At 37.4% G+C, this 27,431-nt stretch overlaps 1 long non-coding RNA gene across 2 annotated transcripts in view; it reads right to left on the bottom strand.

The window, feature by feature from the left end:
- LOC110362626 (uncharacterized) overlaps window positions 1-27,058 on the bottom strand; it is a 109,298-nt gene extending 82,240 nt beyond the window's left edge. For both annotated transcript variants that reach the window (XR_010471243.1, XR_010471244.1), the window contains exon 1: window positions 26,422-27,058. This is a non-coding gene — a long non-coding RNA (uncharacterized LOC110362626). The remainder of the gene's footprint in view (window positions 1-26,421) is intronic.
- Between the last annotated feature and the right edge of the window lie 373 nt (window positions 27,059-27,431).

Here is a 27,431-nt window from a genome sequence, read left to right as displayed (position 1 = left end):
CTACAAAAGGATTTGGACAGGCTGGATTGATGAGCCAAGGCCAATAGTTCAACAATGCCAAGTGCTGGGTCCTGCACTTGGATCACAACAACCCCATGCAACACTACAGGCTGAGGGAAGAGTGGCTGGAAAGTTGCCTGGGCAAAAGCGACCTGGGGGGGTCTTGATCGACAGCTGGCTGAACATGAGCCAACAGTGTGCCCAGGTGGTCAAGAAAGCCAACAGCATCCTGGATTGTGTCAGAAAGAGTGTGGCCAGCAGGACTAGAAATGTGATTGTCCCCCCTGCACTGGTAAGGCTGCAGCTCAAATACTGTGTTCAGTTTTGGGCTCCTCTGCTACAAGAAGGACACTGAGATGCTGGAGTTCAGAGGAGGGCAACAAAGCTGGTGAAGGATCTGGAGAACTCCTTGTAAGAGGAGCATCTGAGACAATTTGGGTTGTAGAATTGGCACTTAGAGACATGGTTTATGGTTGCATTTAATGATCTTAAACATATTTTCCAACCTAGATGATTCCAGGATTCTGTGATTTTCAATGGAAAATGTGATGTAAATTCACATGATACTATCAAGGGTAAATTGTAGCCAACTTGAGGAAAAAGCAAGTCTGAAAAAAGTTGTTACACTTGGAAACTTTTAGTGTACCTGAAGAAAACGGACATTATCTCCAGAATTCTAAGGAGTAGGAACTACTAAAGAAAAAAAAAGAGGTTTTTCTGCAAATCAAACTCTGAGGCTGAAAGGAATCTCTTCTTAGACCGTCATGTATATTGGTCTTAAACTTCTACCAGATCTGCTACAGAAAATAAGATAGTGATAAAAGCTAGTGATACACAGCTGGGATATTTGTTCGGGAAAATCAGGATATCATGACAGACATTCAGAAATAGGATTAAATGACTAATATAAATTACTGCAATAAGACAGGAATTTAGAAAGCCTATATGCACTCTTCTGTCAAGAAATGTCTATAAGCTCAAAGCAATATGGCTATAATGACTGTAAGAGATATTCAATAGAGAAAGAGAAACATTAATGTCATTATATAAAGCATTGTGAGACTTCATGTGAAAAATACATACAGTGCTTAGCCAAAAAATGAAAGGCTAAGAGAAGGTGCAAATAAGCTTTTTAAAAGAACATGTGTGACATAAACAAAGACAAAATTATGTTTTAGCCATTAGATGATGTTGGCAGGAAAATAAATGGGAAAACAATAATATATGAAGAATATTTGTCTGATTATTTCAAATTTTATTTTATTGCTGTGTTCATAAATCCTTATTGTATCATTTTCTACTGCCCATCTGAGTACCCTGACCATTGAAATACAGAATACAGTTCTCTTGCATTCAACTACTATGAATGCAACTATTTAAACAATGTGGAGCTCATTGTCTAAGAATCTGTGAGGAAACAAACAAACAAAACCCCACAACAGCATTATATTAATTGTCAAGCAATCTGCTAGCAAGCCTAAAGCTTAAATTCAAGATCAGTATTTGTATAGTAATCTAAGTTGTCTCATATTTCAGGTGATAACTTCTGGAGCCTGTCCAGCTTGCTGTACTTTGTTCAAACTAAAAAATCTAGCTAGGAGACCTTTTTGTAGGTTGGAACTGTCTGTGTCCACAAAAAAAGGGTTATTTTCAAAGAGTCAAAATTTTAGACCAGAGCTGTCAAAGTTTCAGTCTTTAAAATAGTATTTAAAATTCATTTGACAGGTTAGACCAAGCACTTTCAACAGGAATACAAAGGAATGTGGTTGCAGAGTATTTTGTTATTTGGGAAGGACTAGCTTTGGAAGTCAATACATTTCTCTAAATATGTGGACTCTAAACAGCTACAGAACTGAGGAATGGCAGTTTATATTTTGTATTTATATTGTATTGTCCTTATCACCATGGGGTTGTTGTCATAGGATGCTATCTGACAAATGATAAGAAATAAATATATATCTATCAGCAGTGTCATCTTTCTTGTGATCCTGAATTCAATAAAAAAAATTAGATTATACACTAGTGTCTTAGGAATCACTGCATTTTTGTTTATAAACTGAGATATTGACCATGGTGTTCGTGGTATCCAGTATAAGATCTACCTTCTGCTTAGTGTCAGTAATGGTTTGGAAATTGAACAATTACTGAAATATTGAGGGTGACATGCAGTGCACAGCACAACAGTGATGAAGCTGTGATCTGCATCCTACTGATGAGGTCAAGCTATCATCTTCTCTAGAGCATATAGAAAAATAAGATGCTTCTCAGTCAGTAATATATTTTTACCATGTGCCAGGCCACCTGGTTTTCTTATTGTGCTCTCTCCCCACCCACCCACACCTTTAACACATACTGGTAGATTAGACAATCTGTCTCTACAACTGACAAACCACCTCAGCTATCTCAGGACTAGATGCTTAGCCACCTGACAGAGCCTGACTTCATTAAGGAAGGACCCTTGGTGAAATAGCTTAGACTAGCCATGTAATTTTTTAAGCCATTAAAATGAGGTAATATTTTTTTTCTTTTTTTTTAGTGTCCTCATTATTTTTGAACTTCCTGAAGTAATGTAGTAATGTTCCTAGATATGATTTGCAAGTACTCCTGAAACATAAATAATAACAGTAGGAAAGAAATGCTGTAAAATAATAAATAGTCATGAAGAACTTAATCCTTCACTTGGTTTTCTCCCAGATTATTACACTAGTATTCATTGCAATTTCTATCTTTCATCATAAACAGAAAATCATAAAATATTAGTCAAGGCTGCAACTTTTTATGTCATAAGTTATACATGTCCCTCCTTATTTTGCCAGACTCAACTATAAATATGAAAAAGCTATTTTTCTAATTACCAGATGATCTTGGTATTCACAATGCCTATTCAGTATTGGATGTTTTCATCTACTAGGTGGTAGAAACACATTTTTTGCCATAAAGGCCCCAGCTGTACTGTGAGCTTGAGCTGTATTATATACACCTCTCTGAACGAGTGCTCTCTCAAACAAGTGGTATTTCTCTTTATCTCTCTTAACTTAGATACTAGTCATAAGCACTTGTCTTCTCCAAACATGGACTTCTAGCATTTAATATTCCTTTAGATATAGCTAGGTCATCCAAGCAGTAAATCAAATAATGGTAGGGGCCAAAAGGCAGCTTCTCCAAAATAAAGATGCAGAGCCTTGTGTTTTCTTTGTACTCCAATATTTCAGTAATAGGGTGTTCACTCTGATTTTTTTTTTTTTTTTTTTTTGCTAAGAGATGGGAGTGATGATCCCTTCAACTTCATTCAATTTAGCTATGAAATTATTTCACTACTAAGAATATTGCTTTAGATCATTCTTATTTCAGTGTGTGCTTTTTGCTAAATGGTATGACTGGAATAAAATTTAAGCCTATTATTTGAATGTAAATTAATTCCTCTCTTTATAAAGGAAGACTTAACCAGGCTGGATTTGTTTCAACAGAGTTATATATTGGCTTAAGCCTGGCTTGGAAGCTTCTAAAGATTGGAATTAATTTTTATTCTTAAAATAATTTGTGTGAGATTTTAGGATACATCATACCACTGAGATCAAAAGTACTGATTTGTTTCATTTTCAAGAAATTGAAGTCAAAACAAAGAAATATGAATACCATATATATAATCTGATGATAATTTTTTATCAGAAATAAAGACAGCTTGATTACTTCTGATTGGTTTTGAGGTCTCAATTATTTTTCTTTTTTTTTTTTTTTCTTTTTTTAATTTTTATTCTCCAAAGTTCTATTTAGTGCTAATCATTAATAAAAATATTCAAATGCATGTAGGCTAGGAACCGATTGACTTTAGGACACCATTAGAAAAATATCCACTTAAACATTGAGTTAGACAGTGTCTAATCAAAGTAATGTGTCATGGTATGTTTTACTTTTGCTTGTTGTTTTGTGTTTTATTCTCTTTTCCTAAAAATAACCAGAAACCTTCTGAGTTCAAACTATACTAGAAAATTGTTATTAACAGACACATCTGAAAGTAAAAAAAGAAACAAAACAAAACAAAAACCTAGTTTATATCATGTTTTCTATAACCCTATGCTGATTGACATTAAACAAGAATTCAAGATGGCTAACAAAATCAGTCAAGTCCTACGTTATCACTTTTATATTTTTTTGTGTAGTATTTATATTTCAAGCCTACGACATGTTATCATTCTGTTTACAGATTTTAAAATATTGATAAAAAGCTTTCTTTCAATGTCCTGTAACTACTCTCATGTCCAAGACTTGTTGAAAGTCAACATCATAGGCCCATAAAAGCCCTTGCTCAGCTATTCTAATTGTCTTAGATTCAAGTTATTAATCCTGCATCTTTGAAATACCTATCTTTATAAGTTGTTATTATAATAAAATATCTCAGAAAAGATTGATAAAAATTATTAAATTGTTCATTTGCCTGACATCTCCACTTCAGCAGAAACATTATAGGATCCATCTTTTTCCTGGTATATTTTCTCTTAAATTTCCTCTAATTGAAAGCATCCCAGGTTTTATCTTTTTTTCTTTGATGTCTCTCAGTCTTCTACAAGTTTTAGGTATTACATTACTTATTATTTTACTACTTTTTCTTTTTTTTTTTTTTTTTTTTTTTTGTGGCATTTGTGGTTTTTTGTTTATTTGGTTGTTGTTTTGGGTTTTGTTATGTTGTTGCTTTTTTCCTGCTGTAGTTTTAAACTTCGTATTTCTCACTGTCTTACTTTCTATTTTTACTTGTACTCTCCTTTTTCCATTGATTCTGCAAGCAAACATTTTTTTCTCTTCCCAAATTGCACTGCCAGTAAATTGCAAGAAAAATGCAACCTTGAGGCAATGAAAAACAAGCACCTTTTCCTTGCTGTAGAGTAATTTGGTGTTACTAATAGTGCAAAATTCCTGAGAAAAGGAAGATTATTAGACATCTGGAGCAGTTAAAGAAACTTCAGCCTCTTTAACATCCTGTGCCTTAAGCATATTTGCTACAATTAACTCCCTCTGCCAGGACAGTTAAATAAAAGTTGCTAGTAAATTTTACTATAATGGAACATCTTTTGAGAGTCAGAGAAGATAGGCAAAAATCATTATCTAAACCTGTGCCCTACAGAAAGCTGTTGTCTCATTATCTTTTTCTTTACTTCAGACCAGAAGATGTATGTATCATTCATGGTGGTGAGAGTTTACAGGCTGTAGTTTCCTGGGAACCCACAAAATTGCTATTCATCTTTTGCTGGTGTGGTATGCAGCTCTTCCCTTCAGTGAGTTCTCTGTATTATTATTATTATTATTATTATTATATTTATTTTATTTTTAACATGCTGGGCTATGCTGTACATCACTGCTCCGTAGCTGTAAAACACAGCCCGGAGGAGGTGTCATGCTCCACAGTAGGGCAGGAGGGCTCTGAATATCTCCTTCTCCTGAAGGGACATGTGACAGGGCAGGAAAATGGAACATCAGAACTTACTGCTTACTAATTCCAAGGCTGAAAACAACAAAATCTATGCAAGATCTAAACAAGGAACATAGAGTAAAAGATAGTAATGTAGATGTCATATCCTTATCTTGCAGTTGTATTTCTCTTTACTTCTTGGTAATAAAATAAGTGTTTCTGGCTATATCACAAGGTCAAAATATTAAAATATGTAAAAGATTTAAACAGCATATTTCTACTTAATTAAATTTATCTTGTATTGATTTATGTTTATTAAAGATCTAGTCCAGCATATAACTAAGTTGAAAAACTTATAGAGCACAGACACAGAGGAAAATATGCCTAAAGGAAATTTTTTTCTCTGTGTATTGTGTTTTTTTTTTTTCCCCCTCCATAGCTGAAAGGGTTTAACAGCTGTACTTTGAATATATGTCACAAATCCAGGTTACTGTGAAGAAAAATAAAAGCCTATTAGCATATATATCTCTTTGCTCCCTCTCCATGTGCATGCCAGAATGGCAGAAATGTTTTTGTCCAAAATCCTGCCAGCTGTAGGGGATAATGGTGCTGCAGAAAGCCAACATATAATACCTACAATGCTGCTCTTCTGTGTTTTTTAACAACTTAATGACAACATCAGGGTTGATCTGTAAAAGGATCAACAAAAGTAAAAAGACAGCCAATGGTGGGTCTCAGTGAAACATAGTACCCGTCATTCTTTTCCTTCCAAGGCTTTTTAGAACAAAATTCAAGGTACCATATGAATGAGAGACATTAGTACTTGGTCTTGAATACGTGACTTCTAACTTTCCAAAAGTGTCTTGGAGCAGCTTGATATTCCATATTTTTTTTCTCCTGAGAATTATGAGCAACACAGAAACTAAATAAGTGTTAAGGGAAACCAAAACCAAAATGAATGATTGATACCTGGTTTTGCTTTTGTCAAACAGGAGCTTACCACTGCCGCTTTTACTCATGTCAGTGGAACAGTTGGAACTGCTCTTAGAACACGGTTCTATTTAACGCATCTTGGGCAGGGACACTCAAGCCTATTCAAAGGCTGGGACTGTGTGGAATTAAATCTTCCAGCTAACAGGTGTAATCTATATTTTAAGTATGTTTTAATGTTGTGTGTACAGTATACATACAGCTTATTTAATGTAGGATGAAATTAACCTCAACATATAGAATCTATTTTTTGTTTCCATTACATTCATTTTTTTCCCCCATTTCTTAATATAAGTCATATTTTTCCTGTCATATTCTTTCAAAGCACTTACTTGTGTACTGCAGCACTTACCACAGCTGTCCCCTGTGTGTATCAAATGCAATGTGCTACTGCCCACATTGTCTGTATCTCCAGATAAAATGCCATGCTGGTGCTGCCACACAGCCTGTCACCTGTGCTTAAGTACTTCCCTATCATGGCACTCACCTCTGACTGCATTTTGGCAGCTGCCAAATTTGTCCTACAGGAACCATGACAAGAACTCTAATATTGAACAAAATTTGTAAGGCATACCAAGGACAGAAAAAGGGGGAAAAAAACAATAAAAATAGTTGTTTGCTTCCTTTTTTTTTTTGGGGGGGTGGGGGGGAAGCAAGATATGTATGAGACCCACTGCTAACCTAACACCAAAAATATTGTCTTTGAGTAAGCTTTAGCTAAATGATCATATAAAATAAAGGAGGCTCCTGAAGCAATACTGAACAGGAATTTATGAGCACAAATCCAAATTTCTACCCTTGTTTAAATCATGCAGTCCTTTCAGGCTAGATTCTCTAAGCTTTGCCTTCGTCTGGTCAGGCCTAGCTTGTCACGTGAAAGAAACAGGACATGAACTAGTAGCCTAGTGGTTCAGAATATCATTCCTGGGAAAATAAATTCTGGTTTCTGGTTTGTGTCACTGTGTCACGGAGGCACCCCAAAGTCAGTTTTAGGTGGACAACAAGTTCCAAAACAGACTTTATTCTGGCCAGAAAAGTGCAGGCAATAAACCAACTAGAAACAGGGTTTATACAATTAGTTAGTACTCTGACAACATAAAATATAGGTTCAGATATCGGTTGAGAAGAATATTGGGGTACAGCAAAATTAGAATAACAAGGATCCATGGCATACATGTACGTACTCACAAGAAACAAAACCAGAACCATCTGACTCCAGAATACCCACAAGAAATAATCACTCTCCTGGGTTAGACAAGGACTCACACTTGCCTGGTTAGGTGAGGACTCATTCAAGGATATATCCAGTAAACTACCACTCACCCAAACGAGGAGATGAGACATTCTCCATTCTGAGAAGTCTCCTTAGATGGCATGCCAGTCTAAGGTGAGGGCTCTAGTTCACAGACCTGCTGCTCTGAGAAGCCAACGCCAAAGGGGGCCTTCAGCGGGAACCCTGTTTTATAGTCTGGTCAGATCTGGCTGTGGGCATTACAACATGGTCCAAAAGCTTTGCAGCTACTCTAGGCACCTTCTCTGTTAATGACCCTGTCAGTTGACTCAGGTTCCCATTAAGGACCCAGTCAATCGACCGAGGGTCCCACCCCTCCTGCCCCACCAGCTGGTGGAGGTGAAGTCATCCTGCCTCGGGGTAAGGGAGGCATTCAACACCTTAGTAACACCCTAGGTGTGTATGTGGGGATAGGCATAGTAGGGCACAAAAGGTGCTAAAAGAGCCATCAGCTGCCCCATTGAAGGCTCCAGATCTCAGGGGGATGTGCAAATGCCACACCCTGTAACTTGACCATTGTTTTTTTGTCTTGTCCTGATCTTGTCGTAATAGATTCTAATTAATAAACCCTATTTCAAAAATCTTGAACTTGAAAATTCTGAATTGGAGTTTTCTGGCCTAAGCTCATGCTGTTCTAAGACTAATGCAAATGTATTTGAGTTAAACACTTGACCTTGAATTTCATACAGAAAACACTGAAAGAGGATACTTTACCATACTTAGTCACTTTACCATTACTTAAAGTTTTTAGTTCATCAACTCTCACGTTAAGTTTTATATATATATATATACATATATATATATATATATATGTATATGACTTTAAAGATGACTTCAAATGTTTTTATGGCAGCATCCAGATCTGTTATATTAGATATCTAACTAATGAGGTAAGGTAAGATTCATCAGATTAAATGTTGATACCTATACTGTTTACATCTGTGTTTATTACCCTGGCCAGTGGAAAGTTATTGGCCATTTCAGTCTGTAATTAGTCTGGCCTGGTTTAGATCTCTGCCTTAAGATGTTACAAATTGTTTCCATTTCTCTACAACTACTTTTATGTGAGAAGAAGCAGAGTGCCTGTGGTGAAGTGCCCTAGGTGACTGTATCGTACATCCTTCCCTCACTTTCACCTAAAAGATAGGCTTGCAGAGGGGAGATGGAGCAACTTAACTGGCCGAAGGTGATCTCTCTCTTGAGCTTCTTCAAGGGTCTGACTTCAACATAGCAAAGGTCCCCATTTAATTTTGGAACAAGATTTACAGTGTTTAGGTGCAAGGGACATGTCTTGGGTAAGTACACTCAAAAATTTTACTTCTGGTGCCTATCTGAATAGAAGTTACTCAAAAGCAACAGCTAACTCAAACATAAGCCCACATGACTCACAAATGTGACTAACAACTTCAGATGGATTTTTGTTGTGTTAGGTTTTGTGATTAAAGAAAGGCTCATCTCCACACATTTGAAGAAGCTCAGAGGCACAACAGCAGACAGGGGAGACCAGATAACTCAGGCAGAAGAATGAGTCTCTCAACTTGCCCCCTCTCAGGGCATCCCAGGAGGGTGTCAGCCCCGTAGGCTGTGAGTGACACCCATCATCACCAGTTAATGTAGAGGGTCTCCAGGCAACCTTAAAGGCTGAGTGCAGAAACTGCCTATAGAGGAAGGAGACTCAATGTGGGATACAGAGGGAAGCATTTTGCCATTGTACAAGACTATTATCAAATAATGAGAGGAGAAACCAAAGGCAGGGAAAGGGAAAAATCTGGGTGGCTTGTGAAGGAGCAGGAATGAGAAAATAGAGAGATAAAGAAATAAAAGAGGCCAGATGTCTCTTATCAGGCTGCTGGTCAATACACTTGTCTAGCCATGCACAATGCTTGAGCACCTCAGTCTGTCCTGTACTCTCATTAAACTCCATTTTTTACTATTTTTCTTACTAAGGGTCTTTATTTTCAGCATGTGTGTGTGTACATGGAGGCCTGAGTGCCAGCAGCCAGAATTGGGGACTACAGATTGTAGGGACCATGTATCTCATGTGCTAGCAACTTGAGAGACTGGAGTAGTGCATGTTGGCATGTGATCCCTAGCTAACATCCAGCTGGACTAACTGATGGGTACGACAGAGGCTTGGGAGCCAAGTACTGGAGCAGCTGTAGAGACCAGGATGGTCTGAGAGTTGGCTACTGGAGGACCCAGGGGATCCAAGCTAGCAACTGGGGAGACTGTGAAGTTTGGGGGGGTCAAACTCATTTGCACATGTGTATCTTTTTACATGAGGCAACTGGGAAACCAGATCTAGTGCCCAGCTACTAGGTAGACAAAATATTTAAAGCCAACTACTGGAGGGATCTGTACTGTATGTATAAATTGTCCGCTAACAGATATTCATCCTGAGCTGCCAGAGATGGAAACAGAACTAATCCATCTGTGCTTCCTGTAGTTGTGTGAGTGTTTTTGTCTGTGTTACTTTTTGTGTTCAGCTATGTGTGTATGTATATGTGTATTGTGGAAGTGTACGTATGTGTGTGTGTGTGTATGTGCCTATCAAGGACACATGCTCAGCTCGGTCTAGCTGCTGGCTGGACCTAGGAACATGATGCTGTGGCAGTCTCACCTCTGTCAGACTACTGGATTCAACAACTGGCAGTGTATTTTCTATGTATTTTGTTTTTACGTATTATTAAACTGAATTTTAGGAACAGTTATGAACTTACAGAATAATGTTAGGGGCAATTTAATTTATTTGGTTCAGATGAGAATTCCTCTTATACAGGAGATAATTCCCCTAAATATCAAAACTCAAGGGATTCTTTCTGTGTTTTAAAATATTTTTGTTCAAAAGCTGCAATCTCCATAAAGAACTGGTTGTGAAGTGTGCAAATTTATTTTATACTCTATTTTCATTGAAATAACTTTTGGTATTGGATAAAGCTGTGGACAGCCACTGATGGAGAGAGTCCAGCGCAGAGCAACAAAGATGATTAAGGGAGTGGAACATCTCCTTTATGAGGAAAGGCGGGTCTCTTTAGTTTGGCGGAGACTGACGGGTGACTTTATTAATGTTTACAAATATATAAAGGGTGAGTGTCATGAGGATGGAGCTAGACTCTTCTCGGTGACAACCAGTGGTAGGACAATGGATAATGGGTCCAAACTGGAAAACAAGAGGTTCCACTTAAATTTGAGAAGAAACTTCTTCTCAGTAAGGGTAGCAGAACACTGGAACAGGCTGCCCAAGGAGGTTGTGGAGTCTCCTACTCTGGAGACATTCAAAACCTGCCTGGACACATTCCTGTGTAGCCTCATCTAAGTGTTCCTGCTCTGGCAGGGGAATTAGACTAGATGATCTTTTGAGGTCCCTTCCAATCTTTAACATTCTGTGATTCTGTGTGATTCTGTGATTCTTCAGTCTTTGCTATACTAGTCATAAGTGTGGAATATTTGTGTAAACAATAAGTGAGTCATAGAAGTTTGGGGGTTGAAATCAAAGAGGGGAAAGTACCTTGTGGAAATGAAAAATTGTGCAGATAGTGTATTTTTAGTATGAAATTAAAATTCCCATCTATTTGCCATTTGAAATTCCAGCAAGATATATTCCGAGGCCTTTGTAAAATGAGAAGTCTACTTCTCTGTCTATACATCTTAGGTTTTATACCACAACCACAATAATTAGGATTTGGTACAACATGCTGCTGAATTTGGCTGCTACAGTTACTTGTAAAAAAGAGTAAGCAATCAGAACAATCATTTTCATATCTTCTTTCAGAATAATACAGGAATAAGTAATCTACAATAGCTGTATTTTTTGTGGGAGATTTTGTTCTTTTCTTGCCTTGTATGCTATGTGACAAGACTGACATGACCATTAACCTATCACAATTTATTTGAAAGATATACCTATTTGAAGTAACAACTCATAGTCCTTACTTTTAACATGTTTTGAGTGAAAACAGAAACAAGTCTGAGAACTTCACTTACTTAGTTACTGTATTCTTAATCTGATTCCTTTCTCAACCCTACTCAAACAATGCATGTAGTTCATTATTTTGGCATGATAGGAAGGCTGTGAATCCACAAATTAGTCATTCAGTACTTAAAATCATCAAAATGGGCATATTATGCTGAATCCACAGTCAATCTACCTTTCTCCTAACAATGCCTAGCAGAGGAAGGATAGATGCCTGTAATAATTCTTTTTAATGCAAGCCCAGGTTTTAGCAGTGTGCAGGGAATTCTAAGCTGAGAATATAATCTTTCTTCTCAATAGCTCCTGATGGATTTTTCTTCTATGAATGCATTTAGTTGCTGTCTGAATCCATCCAGATATTTGGCATCCACAAAAGCTGTTGTCAATGACTTCCACACTTTCAATGTTGTATCACGATTGGACAGGACGTAATATCTTTAATAAACTTTACTTTGGAGAATGTAAGATTGTGCAAAAAAAAAGTAACTCAAAAACTAATTGTTAGATTTCAATAAAGTGATTTACAAATGAACTACTAAGCATGGGATTCGGACCTTCTCTCTGTAACCACACTGAAGGCTGCCCTTGAAAACATGTGGTTGTCTGAGTTTGACTGCCTTGAATTATGCAATCCCACATCACCTTTTAGATCAGAATCACAGAGACAGTTAAACAAGTACATACATTTTGCTTAGAAAAGACTCTATAGGATTTGACTAAAACTGCACAGACCAACTACAGACAAACCAGGAACAGAACTCAGCCTGCCTAAGTCCCATTTACGTTTTTGTGATAAAAAGCCACTCCCTTTATTCAGTGTCTACCGCAGTTCTTACTGTCTAGTTTTCTTTTGTATCCGATTTGATTGTAAACAAGCAGAGTATTTATTATTCAAATTACTTTATTAGGTATTACTAGGCAGAGAAAACCTTGAATGCAAGGACCTACTGCATACAGTTCACATAAACCTGTATCTTTTTTTCTTTTTTTTTTAAGGGGAAAGATGGCTTTCATTTCTGGCTGATAGAATTTATCTATGAGATGTGAAAATCGCAAACAGATTCATCACAATCCTTCCTTTTCTGGTCTTATTAATGGCTGCACATTCTCACTGTGATTGCATCCTGTTTCTAGCAATTAATGTACAGGGATGATATTTTCTATTAAATATTCTGAAGAAAACATATTTTCAAACTCACAATCCTTCTTGTACTATAATGAATCTATTTTATTACAGTTGAAAGCGTGCTACAGAATGTCCATTTCTATTATATTGAAATTCCGTGCAAAATGCCTTTTATTAAAATATATAGCATCGGCTTGTAAAGAAATATTCACTCTTACAGGGAAAACTAAGAACCGTGCACCTGTGACATTGATTTAACATTTGGAGTGACAAAGAATTTCCTTGAAAAGAAAGAGAAAATTTTTAAGGATTAAAAAAGAGATTAAGAAAAAAAATTACTTTGCCTGCTTTTCCATTTAAAACAATAATTAGTATATTTTAAATAATGGTGCTTTACTGCATTTCATTGTACATTTAACTATGTTCTCATCCTCTGAATCAAAATTGTTTCTGACTTCAGCTCAGAAGTGTAGCTGCATATGCCACAGAAATCTGCTGGCCTGGACTGGAAATAAGTTGTGTGTAATTACTTTCACTTCCTTGGACCCAGCCTTTCCATCCATTGGCAGTGCTGTAGCTCATAGCAAGTTGCAAAGCTGCATTCTAAGCTGTTTTCTGTTCTGTGTAGTTAGAATGCTGCCAGTCAGCTCCTCCAGTGATCTACAGTAAAATGCAGCTTATAAAATGTTGTGTTAGTTATGTGAAATAATCTCTTTGTGTGTGTGTGTGTGTCTGTATACGTAAGATTAAATTCTTTCCCAGATAGTAGAAAAAAATTTCTCTGGAAACAGTGAAACAGTTCATTGCAGGTTAACACATTTAAAAAACAACAACAACAACAACAAACAAACAAAACCAGAAGAGCTCAACCCTACTCTTTCAAGTGAGTGCTGCAGGGCTTAAGCAGTGTTCACCTGTGTTAGTGTGATGCACAATCATGCTGCCTTAACACTAGCCCAATAGTGTGAAAGTGCTGTGGGACTACCGCCTCTGAGCCATATTCTACTAGTACGTGCAACAGGATGATTAAAGAGCTGAGAACTGATAAAAATTACTAATGCATCCATCTTCTGAAATCTAAGAAGAGTTACAGCTGCCTGGCAAGCAAAGGGAGGGAAGCTACAGGATTTACTTCCACAGCACCAGTCAAAAAGAATAAAAGGAAAACTTCACAGTGTAAACTGATGGCTGTGCACTCCAGGCTTTTAGTAGCCTAGCAGGTGCTATGCTGAGCAGCACACAGTGACTGTGGAAGAGTACAGACAAGTGAAAATAACCAGAGAGTAAAAATTGCATGTAGACTGGGGTCTTAGAAAGGCCACTGATCCAAATTATTCCAGTGAAATGGAAGTTAAATGCAGCAGTAGTACAAAGCAGTCCTCCTTTGCCCTAAGAGCAAGTATCATGTAAGACTACAGATCCCTCACTGACCTATAGAAGCCAGGAATGGTACTCACAGTCAGTGTGGGTATGTAAGCACCCAGATGGAGAAAAGCCAAATAGACATTTATCTGCAAGAACTAACAAAACATTCTTGAAACTGTGCCTAGCCACATTCTCCCAGTGATCCTTGAAGAATCATTTTCTTTCTCTTTTTTCCATCTCTGAGTCAAAGCTTTGGCATGCCATACAAGGTTGGAGGTATAGAACAGTACAAGCAAAACAAATATATGTTGCTCCAGGCCAGAAACACCATGATTGTGAACAAATCTCACAGGACCTGTGGTGGGTTGATCCTGGCCAGTAGCTAAACACCGACACAGCCAGTTGCTCAGTTCCCCCTTCCATCCCCCAGAAAGCCGGAGAGAGAAAAATAAGAGCATCAGACAGAAAGGTTGTGGCTTGCCAGAAAGACAGTTTAATAAATTAAGGAAAGAGGTGAAAACAAAACACCACAAGAGATGCGATCTTTCACCACACCTTAGAAGCAGACCAACATCCAGCTAGTCTACAAGCAGCAGCCACCTGAGAAGATAAAATCTTTTATTGCTGAGTATGGCACTATGTGGTACAAAATATCACCTTGGCCAATTCAGGTCAGTTATGTTTCCTCCCAACTCCTTGTCCAGCCCCAGCCTACACACTGTGGGGCAGAATGAGAAAAAGAGAAATATTTGATACTATGCAAATACTATTCAGCAGCAGCCAAAACACAGCAACATACAGGCTGCTATGAAGAAAGTTAACTTCATCCCAGCCAGACCTGATGTTCGTCCTGGGATGTTGATGATGCTTCTTACACTCTAGTTAGCCCTGCCCACAATTGACCTGCTGTTCAGATGTTCAAGCAAGATGGAAATTCAAGTTCCAGGAAAGAAAAGTGAGATTGTTAGTCTTCTATTTTTGGGCAGGTTCTTTGGGAGCCATGTGGCCTCCGCGTGTCTTTGAAGAAGACTGACTGAAGATAGTGCTGTGGGAAATAACCTAGCAGTGCCTTAAATGGAAAACATGTCCTGTTTCACCCTGAATTGTTTTCTGGCACAGGTGAGGGTAAGTTAACTCTTGGTACCAATTTTCTCACAGGCAACCTTGCCAAAACAACATTATTAGCCAGGTCATTCATTATTAGTCATGTGTTCGTTCTGTGGGAATATCTGCAAAACTGCCTGTGATCCAGACCCATTGGATTAGCCCTGGCTTCACCAGGGATAGGGAAACTCTGCAGGCATCCCTTGAATATACACACACATGGCTTCATCAGAGAGAGCGCTAATCAGGAAAGGGGGGGAAGGGAGGTGAGAGAATCATCTCACACAGTAAATTCATAGTGCAGATGTCTGCCTCCCAGCTGCTTGCATGGTAAGAAAGGCCCAGAAATGCTCCAGATTAGCACATCACCACATGCATCCAATACCTGGGGAATTATAAGACAAACAAAAGGTCCCATGGGCATCTATCAGCTTGGCGGGCAGCCAATTTGTTATTGCTTTCTCCCTATTCTCACACTATTCTCCATCCTCTTCCTCTGCTCTTCTGACCTTCTTAAAGAAGTAGACAAGGCATCTCTCAGAACCACTGTCAGAGACTTCAGCCCTAGTCTGCCCTGTCTCCAGGCTATCACTCTTCCCTGTCTTCTGCAGACTGGTCTGCCAGGAAAGGGAAAGAGCAGGGAGCTTTTGGCTTAAAAGAAAATCCACTGTGGTTGATAATGCCTGTCTTCTTGCACCATACACATCTCAGGGTCAAGTATCCCTGTAAGATGTCTATTTTCAGGGTATTTCCAGAACATTAGGAGACCAAAACCTTTATCTTAAATGTTTACCTTAAGAGGATTCTTCCCATTGTGGCCATGGAGTTTTGTTCCTTAGAATCTACTAACTTCTATTCTTCATTGTGTCTGTGTAGTTGCAGAAAGAAAAGCTGTTTTACCTCATACTTTTACCTGCATTTTCTACTAATAAAGGAAGCAAATGCTCTTGATGGCATGTCTTGTCTCTCTTTTTTTCTAAGGATCTAAAATTTCCCTTTCTAACTACCAATACTGCAGGCATGCACAGACTTGAGAAGGGTTTCTCAAGCGTCAGCTCAAAAAGGTGGAACAACAAAGCAAAACTAGGACACTCTGTCAGAAGAAAGCTCTTTTTCCACAATTAGTGACTACTAACTGGATTTTGGCCTTATCCCTGTTAATACTTTTGCAAATATTTTAATTCTGCTCATCCACTTAAAATTAATCTCACACAGAAGAACATGTAGGATCAGGGCCTTGCACTATAAACATTCACAGAAAATAAACAGACTGTGGTTTTTTTTGTTTTGTTTTTGTTTGCTTTTGTTGTTTTTTTTTGTTTTTTAAATGCAAACATAAGGTTCTGGATGGAAAGGAATGCTAGGCATACAAAATAAACTTATACTTTCTTTATCAACTGAAATTATTTTAACATCAGGAAATCAACAAATAGAGAATCAAGGCAGTTCTCAACAGACACATAATATTTTTATTATTTACTTGATTCAAGCACTCATTAGCTCTCAACTTTGACTCCTAAACTTTGCCAGAAATACCTCATTAGACATTATTTTGCATAGAGACATTTTCCACTTCCTTATGAAAAATCAGTTTTCCAATTTGCTGGAGCACAAACGTGCTGAATTTCCACTCATTATAAAACAAAACAAACCCAGTAACAATAACAAGAAATAATACTAGTAGCTGTTTTTAATAGATAACAGAGATTGACTATTGAAGCTTTAAAAGTAATACACAGTCCTGCATCGCCACAACTTTGAATACAAAAAAGCTGCCTTCTACAACCCCAGTTAAGCGTCCTTAATTTGAACAGAACACCATACAAGCAAGTGGCAAAACACATTGCAGATTTGCATTTTTTATAATTGGTATATTAGATAACATTAAATATGTAGTCATTCTAATTTTAACTATAAAAATAATAATTAAAACTTTGAGAAAACCTACAGCACTCTGACTTTATATTTCTCAGGATAAAATCTCTACTATGCATTTAGTAGACATTATAGAAAGTCAACGCTACTGTTCCAACAGTGGATTTTCGTCACAGAGTAAGAAATGACATAAAGGGGTCACTGTGGATGTCAGGTTGGAAGAGTTACAGGGCTTATAAGGGAGGAAGAATGTCTTGTATCCTGTAACTGTTCATTTTGATTCTCCTTATTAAGGAAAATAACTAATGCTTTCCTTTATAGATTACAAAGCATGACGTAGGGGAAGCAGTATCATGTTTCCCTCCTTCCAGACTGGGAAACTGTTGAAGAGAGAAATAAAATCTACATCTAGGCAGATAAACTAAATAGGGCCCCAACCAGATACTAAAACTCAATCATCTATGGAGATTCCAAACCTATCTCCGTCACAGTTCAGGAGTCAGCACAGGCTTTGGACCATTACTTGAGAGATCTTGCATGTTTTGACAGTTAAAAGAGTCAAATAGTAAATATATGGGCTATTCTAGTTGGCTTCCTTGGCAGAAAATGATCCTGGGCAGATATAATTTCCTACTGAGCTTACAGCACAAGTGATGTTCCCAACATCATTACCAGACAACCAGTACTAAGGCAAGGAAAGGCAGCAAAGCAAAGGTCTGAATCTCAGCGTAGTGCACTCTGTGTGTGAACAATACTAACTTTTTCTTACAAGCTCTAAGTATTTACTCTGAGATATTAGCTGAAGAACACTGCAACATATTTTAAAGTATATTTTTATCTATCTAAAGGAATGTTGTGTTTATGATATTAAAACCAATATCCATTTTGTTCATGGAACAGTACTGTTTGATACTACTGAAAACTTCAACTTACACAGAATAAGTAACAAAGCCTAAAAGAAAAATAACAAAGATACTAAATAACTTAAAAAGAAAGCAAATATTTGTTAGAATGATATGCTGAAAAACTTTATTGAACGGGTCTGGATCAGGCAGGTTCAGTCACTGTTAAGCTTTGACAGAGTTGTTTTGTCCACTGTTTATGTTTATCACATAAATGGACTCTAAGATCTAGATTTGGGTCTGGAGCTGGACTGACTTAAATATGAAGTGTGGACAGAATGCAAAAGTAGTACTGTTTCCTTTTTTGTTTGTTTGTTTGTTTGTTTGTTTGTTTTTCAAATATGTATAGAGCTCTTCAACTACACTGAGTTGATTACATCAGCTGAAGACTTACTGCCTTTTTTAGAGTAATAAGTTTCACTGCTGAAATTTTTGTTATGTTAAAATGTTTCAGTCATTTGCCAGGTTATATTTACAACGGTATTTGAACTGAGACATGCCTGCTAATTTTGTTGTTCATGAAGATGAAGCTTATTAAAAACAGGACTTAGGGTATTTTTTGTCTCTTTTTGCTTATTAATTATAAGTGCTTATGACATATAATATTTTTTTGCTGGTGGTGTTACTCTTTCAGTGCTCAGGGCACTATAATTTTATTTTGTGGTGGGAGATACAAAATTTTCTTTTTGTATTCATAGAGTTAACAGCAGCTGACTGTCATATATATTTTTCTAAGCTTCTCAGGTCTTGAGTCATCAAAATCACTCAGGGAAAGGTTTACAGTAAATCAGAGGAGACACTTTCTGTACTTGCTCTTCCCCTCTAACTATGTTTTGCAAGTCTTGTTCAGATGTGCTTCTAGAGATAATTTTAGTGTGGGTATATTTAGTTGCTTTTATATTTTCAGGAATCTTGATAAAATAAAAGATCCTCCATGTGCAATGAACTTGTATTTTCTCTACTCGGAAGAGAAGTGTAGTGCTTGAAGCTGCCCCAGTTGCATTACTTTGAAGGATATTATATGTTATTTTTTACTTTACCCAAAGAGACCCTGAGTCAGTCTACAAAGGCCATAAATTTAGAAATGCTCCCAGCCAAATTTTGCTTTCATCTCCACTAATATAAATCAGGATGTACACCTTTAATTTCAGTGAAGTAACTCCAGATTCACACTAGAAAGAAGGCAACCAGATTTTAACTGCCCAACTCAATGTTCTTCCTTACCTAAGTATATTACAGCTCTAGTTAGAGTGTTACACATTTTTGGAAGGCCTGAATGTGAGACAGAAAAGTTCAAGATCAATTTACAGCAGTGACATGTTTTCTTACCCTGTGTTTTGCTGAACAGATGGGAAGAGCTTGGGGAGGGCAGGAAGTTCAATCATGTCTAGATAAAAGCATTAACTGCAAAATTGTTACAGACCCTCAGAGTGTTTTTTAGGTGGCATTTTTCTTTTACATTTGATTTTGAAATTAAAGGATATCTCAGGATATAATCCTGAGAAATCTGAGTCTAAACTTTATTTACATGAGTAAGGGGAGTTAAAATAATGCACCTGTGGGAAAACCAATTTTTTTTCTTTCCAATAGTTGTGAATTGATGTATAACTCCACAAGGGCTGTAGTTCCTCAAGTGAAAGTCATGTGAACTTTGTGCACTGTAAGTCAACTTTGCCATCCCTAAAAACCCAACACAGATGAATTCTTATTCTGGAAATACTTGAACTCTGAAAGTGACTCAGTTTTCAGCAGAAGAGTTCCTCAAATACTTTAAATCTTGCTCTATGTTTGTCAAAAAGTGGTACAGCTTTAACAAGGCTAGACAACTTTGTCCTGCTTTGGGCTGGCTTGGATCTATACATCACGTGCAACATTACCAGGAAAGATCTGTGGGCACACTTACACAAAACTCAGTCACACATGTCATTTTTTTAAGACATGGTATGTTTCAATGATCTCCTTTTATACATTATGTCGGTGGTTAGACTATTATTTTCAGATCCAGAGGACCTGCGTTTCAGTCACCATCTCAGCCTGAAATAACTCAAAGTCACTTTTCATATGATTTGCCCTATACTTGGAAGCAATTGGGTACGTGCAGCCTGGGACAGTCAAAGTCTACATTAAATTACACTTTAATTGATATTTTAACTACTATTTGAATTCATTTTAGAGGAATTTCACTTTGGAAAAAAAAAAAAAAAGCTACTGAAATAGACATTGGACTACAAGAAGAAGAAGAAAAATGCAAGAGTGAGTGAGAGAGAGAAGGCTCACCAGCCCCACAGTTATAGTGCTCACTTCATAGGTGGTGGTGGGAAGTTCTGGGCTCCCTCTCTTGCTCTAAGGCCCTAAACCTCGACAGACCTTGGAAAAAATAAATGAAGAATCGTTTAATTTATCTGTGAGATTTAAACACAACTTCAGGGGCATTTCTTTGCTCTTCTGCTTTAGACTAGTTTATTTTTCAGTGTTTTAACAGTATAGCTGTCAGCTCAGCATGCTGTTTATTAGGATCATCTTGGAAGATTCTTACCTATCTCCAGTTGCTGGCTGCAGAGGTGTCTAAATGTTGAAGTATTCATTGTTGTGGTATCCTGATGCTTTCTTAATGTTTTTGTTTGTCTGCTTTTTTTGTTTTCCTAGCCTGGCTTCACTACGTGTAGTCATAAGGAATCAGTCTCATCATATTTACCAAGGAACAGTGCCAGAAAGCATACAGATTTTATACCCTTACAGGTATTGTTACATATTTATCTTCAAAATACATGGAGATATCTTAGATTCCTAAGAAAGCTAGTAAACCAAAAAAGATCACCTGTTTAGCAAAACAAATGGATACCTTCTGGCCAGCATTACAAAGCAGAAACTACGATGACAGAAAACACAGATGCTCACTAAAATTGTGTAAATCTCAAGAATTCGGGATAGTTGGTCAAATTTAATTTCAAGGGCATAGCTGTATTTAGTTGTTGGACTGGGCTACAAACTTGAGCTGGAACTACTGTATGTTGAGAAGCTAGCCTGGCTGCATGTAGGAACTGAAAATATTTTGGGCTGGGTTTACAATGAAGTTTACCAAGCTTGAATAAGAAAATAAATTTTACAAAACATTTTTCATGTGCTTTTCATGCAGGGTTAACACATCAGGCAAGCACGTCTGCCACTCTGCTTGTAACATATATGCAGAAATAGGACAACCAGCTGTGTTTACTGAATTTTTGATCATGCCTCATTGAAAATAGTCTTGCATTCAGCTTGCATAGAGTGGAAGAAAGTTAGTACTAAAGTAGCTCATTACATACCCACCTAATTCACTAATTATTGCTAAATAAGTTGCATCCTGACTAAAAACTGCAATATAGTGATAGCAGGCAGAAGACCTTAACATTTTTAAAGATAAGTTCACAGAGAGCTTCTGCCTAGTTGCAGTGTACTAATATGACAGTGGAGTTTCTTGAATTATATTCAGCTGGGCTGAAATAGCATCTTTTACCCATGGACTTAAATACTCTTTTCAAATACCAATGCATTTATTTAGGTGAGGTTCGCAATATGCACTGCATGTTTTTTGGTTTGGTTTGGTTTGTTTTTTTTTTTTGTGGGCAGAGAGCAAAGGAATCTATTGGGTGGAAGGCAGAGAGATCATAAAGGCAGGAATGCCCTTAGAGTATACGAGTGGGAGTGATACAGATAGAGGTGTTTGTATGTCTACTCAATGATAAATATTCCATTTCCAAATTCTGTTGACTTTTCAGCACCACTACTTCTTTGGGATGAAGGAGGAAGGAGGCAGAGAAAAAAAAGACTCAATATTATACACTATTCATCAGATAACAGTTTAAAGAGAATGTCCTATCAAATTAACTGGGTGAAGAAGAGCTTTCCATCATTAGGACTTGAGAGCACAGCCTTCCTAGCTCACCATTTTATGTTTGGAAGCAAAAACATGAGGTCAAAAGCAAGTGAATGTTCACATTCAAGAGCAATAGAGAAGAGAGGGAAGCGAGGAACAAGGTCCAGATGTGCAAGAGGTGTGCTGCTGCCTGGCCCAGCAGTAGAGGAAAGCAAAAGATAACACACTACAAAAATCCTGGCACAATTTTGTTGTGTCAGAGGTGCTTCTGTAGTAGGAATCAAAGGAACTTAAGAGCTTTATCCTACTTTTTCTCAAAGTACTGACCTTCTCTCCCTTTTAGCACGTTGCTTTACAGAGGCAGCCTAAAGGTGAACCCTTTGTTTTGATGGAGCTCCACAGTCCCCAGGATCCTACTGCTTGTGAGCTGCTGTACTAATACAACACATACTGCTGGCTTGAGTGCATATACATAAGTCTTGTTAAAAACCTTTATTTTGAAGAAAGAAAAAAGGAAAAGAACAAAAAAATGATTCAAACTTCAGTGATTAGATTCCAGCTGCTGAGCTTCCAGTAAAACTCCCAGCACATGTGTTTGTGTTTTTCCATTTATATCAGAATTTACAGTGAAGAGGGGACATAACCTGAATGAATGTGGGTGAAACTCCTTTTTTTTTTCTGATAAGATACATATGTTTACATGAGTGTTTGATCTACTCTGTACCATGATATGATTAGGTTGATATGGAGTAAATAGGTAGATATCTCTCTTGCTAGTTGCAATGTGATTTCTTTCTTCACAGTCCTGTTTAATACTGTAATATTTTAAAAGAAAGATAAATACAAAGCAGGCACATCTGACCTGTGTCTGGTGCTGTTCTTTATTAACAATCAGATCATTGACTTAAATTACTTTGAGGTCCTTAACGCTAATGAAAGAGGCGATACAGAGACACACTGACTTGAATTGGTCCCAAGGTGTTTCCTGAACTAGTGAACTTGTCCAAAGGAAGAGCAGCAGAAGGTATGCAACCTGCGTTCCCAGGTCATCTGTTTTCAGCTGATGACTAAGAGGCAGTAAGATTTTCCTTGCTTCTGTCTCTAAGGACAAGGAATAAAGAGTAGAAGAGAGTTTTTACTCAGCATTTAGCAGCAGTTCCTGGAGTAGTGTGTGGTAAGATATATTATTTGAACAGATTTCCAACAAATCTGGAAAGGCACAGGGGGTAGAAGAGATCAATGAACCATGCCGAGTTACAGAATGACCTTACAGCCCACAGGAAGAAGACCTCATTGGTGTTTATTTTTAGATGACAACTGTGTTGGACTGACTTTTATTTTTTGGCAAAGACACTAAGAACAGAAGTGGCATAAATAACACTTATGGTGACTTTGAATGTACCAGAAAGGAATTCAATTAGGCCTCCAGCCTCCTGTTAATACGCACATTGAACCTCAGTTAACATCAATGTAAATTTAACAATGTGCAGTGGTTAAATAATAAATCTTATGCTGAACGAATGACACCACTGGCTATTTTGCATAAGGTTGGAAGCAAAGGCTTGCTTCATGAACAAGCTCAGGTCTTAAGGTCCATGCACAAGTTTGGAGGGAGCAGAGGAAATAAAACATCAAGTGCAGCAGCAGTTGGCAGTGACATGGGTTTTTACTGAGCCTTTAGAAAGAAGATGGAAAACAGAGGTTTCAGAAGAAATTATTAAATAAATGGAAAAGGAGGAAAGAAGAAATAAAGAGTAAATCCTGATCTGGAAGTCACATTTAATAGCATTCATTTTCCTGCTTATTTAGGCAACTCACTTTTGGGGGAAAATTAAGAATTACAAAATTTACTGTCATAGAGCACAGACTTATTTTCATTTCTGTGAGAGTACAGTGAAAAGTCCACCCTAATTTTGGTTGAACACGGAAAAGCATCTTGCCAGTAAATTTTCCATGATATCTAGTTTAATAATTTTGTCCTGAATCACCTAATTGTTTTCTTGAAACCTTAGTTGTTTTTGTTGTTTTTATTACTTGGAATTTTAGTTTTCAATAAATAACAATAAACTACCAAGCACTCATACTTGCAGATTTCATGTTGAAAATGTAGCCTGACTTTAGCTCTTAATTTTAGACAAAAAAGGCAAAGCAAAATAAATATATTTTTTTTATTCATTATTATTTTTATTTATAATTTACTTAGAACTATAACATTTTTACTGCTATTTAGATATATCATGATGTATGCCTATTTATCTGCCAGGAATTATTAATGCTTTCAGTTGCAGCACTGCACTTTTCCCTGTTTAGCATATTCCATTACAACAGGCACTGTAAAATCATAGTGCCTTGGTTATGTGTCGCATGTTGTTGTGATGGAAATGAAGAAACGAGGAATAGCTGCTTGTGTGAATACAGATATCTGAGCACAGACTAAGCACAGACATTAATATTGAACTCCTTAAGGGAAGCAAGGAGGACTCAGACACAGCAGGAACAGCTGTTGTCAACATGGCTGCTGACTGAAACGCTGCTTCTTGGGAAGGGGGAAATGCAGCAGCTTTCTGTATTTTCACTCTGGTATATTTGGATTTAGGCACAAATTTTCCACAATTATCGTATCTGATCCCCAACACATTTCCAAACTTTTGCTGATTGAGGTGAGCATCCATGGGGGCCCTGGGAGCTTCACCTTGCAGACTTTTCATGTTTCCCATTTCAGTGACTTATCCCACAAGGGAACAATTAGCTTTGTGAAAGAAATAGGGGAACTTCTTCCCCTCTTTTTGGAAATTTATCTGAGAAACAGAAGAGGCAAGGAATAATCCTTAAAGTGCTAAATGATTTGTTAAGTCTTTGAGAAAAGGAAATCAAAAGAGATGGGGGAAAATCATGTATTATATACATGTACATATAATTTTTTTTGTTAAAAACATAGTAACATATGAGAGTGATTCTGTGAAGACATGAAATTATGATCCAATTTAAAACAGATGACAGCGGAAAAAAAAAGTCATTTTGAGTCTAGACTTAAGCTTAATGACTCAAATTCGTATAAACTCAAAATTAAATATGCTGACATATAAGATTTTCTCTTTAATTGAAGAGTAAACATTCTGCTTGTGCTTGAAAGGAGAGCTCAATATGTTATATTTTGCATAATTTTTTCTGCTTTCTACTAAAAGCAGAATAAGAAAGAAAGGAAAAAATCTCCTAAAGAAAAAGGGTGTGAAAAATTAAGTATATGTTCTCTGTAAAGAACAATATTAAAACTCATAGATTAAAACATAACATAATTTAATAAGAAAGTAAAAATACAAAATATTCTGTTTACAGTGCTTGAGATACACTGAATGCCATACAGGATCAGCTTATTCTATAAGACAATCCATAGCCTTATGAGAAATTATCATTCTCTCTCAAGTTCTGTAGGATCTTAACACATATTTATACAAAATTCAATTTATATTGGTCCTGCTTTGTTCAATGGAACTTTTCCAAAAGTTCAATTTTTCAAAACAGCAGCTGTTCTAACAGAAGAGAAGTTCTACTAGAAACTGTAAAACTCTGCTCAAAAGTTGAATGGACATGAGTAGGAAAGATACATAAGGCTGTGTGTGTTATACAAGATGAGATACTTTTTGTAGTTTGTTCCTGAAACCAACAAACACAGTGAGGTTTGTGTACAATTAATCTCCCTTCTTCCAAAACATGGTGACAACATCCAGACTGCCTATTGGGAACATTTTCCAACACGTGCCATCCTCCAAAATATACACAGGCATTTTTAGTAATTGGCATGGCAATTTAGAAATTTTGCTAGTTCTCCTGGAACAAATACATCAGAAACCAGATTAACAGTTTAGCAACCTGAGTGATTACAAATCAGTACTCTAGTCTCTTCTAATTTGCTGAAGATGTAAGTGTAAAAATTTAGCTAATACAAATGATCTATGGTTAGTGGGTAGGAGCACAGTCACAAGGATATGAAATCATATTTTCCAGTGACAAAGAAAACTAACTGTTGAAAAAGTATATTTGATGATTTTGGTACCTTATATTGACTGACAGAAATTGCACTGTTCAAACGCAAGCACAGCAATCACAAATACAACTAAAATTCAGCAATATATAACTGTAGAATAACTAAAATCAACTAATGACTACAGGCAACTATAGCAACTGAACAATGAGACAATGATAAGCTAAATATGGCAGCAAATCTATATATATAGGTAGGTAGGTAGGTATGAATCTATCTATCCTTTATCTATCTATCTTCGTCGCAATTCTATAAGATAGCTAATGAAATTGTATAAAAGTCAGTGGGAATTTATGATGAACTCTGCAGGACACAATCATTAGCAGCATGGCATTCTGGTTATGAGATGCTCTTCTGCCCATATCCCTTAGTTCTCCCAGCATGCAGTGTCCTGCAAGATCTCCCCATTGGCACTTAGAGGTCTCACTCACAGCATGGGGGATTCAGGCACATCCTGCCCATTATGTCAAGGTGATTTGGAGAAAATGCTCACCTTTACAAGAGGCAGTTCTCAGCCCCTGGCACCTGCAATGCTGATCCTCTTCTGCTGACCCGACCTTGATGAATTTCTGAGTTGTCTTTTATCTCACAACACTGTGACCAGCTACCACTTGTGTTCGCAGCTGTCCAGACTGTCTTTCTGCTATTTTGCTGAATTCATTCCAGTCCAAATACAAGGGACTGGGGAGCCAGCCCTTTGAAACTGGCTGAGAGACAGCCCTTCCCTTTTCTTTCATTTACAGCTGTCTTAACCACGATGTTATTGCATTATTTTTGCTACATTCTATTTATTATGCTAGCTCAGCAGCTTGTTACTTCAGCAATTCTGTCATAGTCTACAGATATTTTAAAGCCTAGCAGTGATGCTTACTCAGCAGCTGTGTTAGCCTCTGTCCTACCCCAAGCAATGTCAGATGCAGTTTTGCAGGGTTTAGCAAGAACTGAAACATTAAGTGCCCCACCCCACGCCCATAAGAAAGCTCACTGGTATTTTGGATCCCACCTCTACTCAGCAGTTCCTTGCCCAGCAAAGGCAAGCTGTGCTAAGGTCTACTGGCTTGTTACTGTAATGGCTCCGGTTTCCTTCCTGAGTTGCAAAATCAGGATCACCTTTGGCATTTTGCATTTCCTCTTGTTGCCACCCAGCCTTATCGTTTGAGTTTGAGGTCTGTTCACACATAGTCAAGAAAACAATTTGGAATCAAAGTCTTTCTGGGCCATCTGAACTCCTTGTAAATAAATATATCCCAGCTGGGACTGCAAGAAAGTCAGCATGGTATAAACTTGTCCCTTCCCTTTTCCTGCACGCAGTTAGTCTTTGTCACTCTGAGGTACATGGTGTTCACCTGTTAACCTTATTCCAAAACCATGTGCAAGTGCCTTTGTCACTTCCGAGGTGGGTGAGAATGATTGATTTTTGCTTTGAGAAATCTCCTTAGCTCCAAGTGAAGGTGTTGAGAAGGCACATTACTTTCCAGCAATAGTAGTGCTGTGTAGGGCTCC

This window comes from Columba livia, chromosome 3 (genome assembly GCF_036013475.1).
Source record: "Columba livia isolate bColLiv1 breed racing homer chromosome 3, bColLiv1.pat.W.v2, whole genome shotgun sequence".
Classification (NCBI taxonomy): domain Eukaryota; kingdom Metazoa; phylum Chordata; class Aves; order Columbiformes; family Columbidae; genus Columba; species Columba livia.
The sequence above is the reverse complement of the archived record's forward strand: the minus strand, read 5'-3'. Positions and strand labels throughout refer to the sequence as shown.